Here is a 1,232-nt window from a genome sequence, read left to right as displayed (position 1 = left end):
TGTGCTGTGTCTGGGTTTCAGACCAGCTGAAACCCAGACACAGCACATACAGGACTCAAAACACGGAGTGTCCAGGTGGATCCGGGACAGGTGGCAACCCTAGCTCCACTATAAATCTAAATTCTTGGAGTTCTAGGAACCAGCGGGTAACCCTGGCATTCCGCCCCAACAGATAATATCGGAGCGGTTCTAAGGCCCACTTAATGGCCAAACACTCTGGTTCGACTATGGCACCGGATAATTATTTTTTTATAAAAAAATGTTCCACTTAACTTTATTGCTATCACACAGGAGCTAACATGCCCCTGTGTTTCACAGCAGTACATAAATCCACACTCTCCAGCCTTCTCCAGCCTCCTCTACACTACTCCACACTACTCCTCACCTGCTATCTACCACCCCCCCCAGTCATCACAACCACCCACCCTACTGCCTCCATGGACTGAAGCCCACTCTAAATGTGAACTTCACCCCTTTGTATTAGCACAGCAGCCAGCTGATGGAAAGGGCCGGCAATAACCCTGGTGATGGAAATTCTCAGCTGGCAGTAGGAAGCCACTGGTGTGGCCGGCAGTACGGCGGTACCCGGCTCCTGCTTTGGCATGGAGGTAAGTAGCTTACCAATGATAATTGCCGCCTGGCACACTTAAAGGGACATCGCCTTCATGAAAGCAGCGCGGCGGGATTCCCTATGCATGAAACCCTTTAGAGCTCTCACCCGCTTGCCCTGACCTCGTTCTGAAGGAGATCAAATAATTTGCATGATTCTTGGGAGCGTTGTCACCCACTAGTGTGGCGAGCTGGGCGTGCACGCACCTTTCTCTATATATAGAGGCCGTGGGACTTTTCCGGGTGCTGGAATTAAAGGGACTTGTTACTACTCACCCCTCTTACTGCTGACGAGCTGAACAGAAAGTCCGGAGACTCAGTGTCAGCTGTATGTGACAATTCACTTCCTATACGCCGCGCCGTGTGACTTCTCAGGAAGAGAGAGAGAGAGATGGGGAGATAGCAATGAAGAGTGCGATATGTGCGCGGTCACCGTCATGTGACAACCACCTCACCGACCTGAAGTCACAAGGAAACCATTTATTTGTATCTCATATATACACGTTAGTGTGATCCGCTATCCGTGGACCTGGGTGCTAACAGCCAGACGGGGAGATGTGTACAAACCTCCCCGTGACCCTCTGGCTGGTGTCCCACCCAGCACCTGACAACCAGTGCACAGG

This window comes from Nanorana parkeri, unplaced genomic scaffold (genome assembly GCF_000935625.1).
Source record: "Nanorana parkeri isolate BGI_ZX_2015 unplaced genomic scaffold, ASM93562v1 scaffold968, whole genome shotgun sequence".
Taxonomy (NCBI): Eukaryota; Metazoa; Chordata; class Amphibia; order Anura; family Dicroglossidae; genus Nanorana; species Nanorana parkeri.
This window is presented reverse-complemented; position numbering follows the sequence as displayed.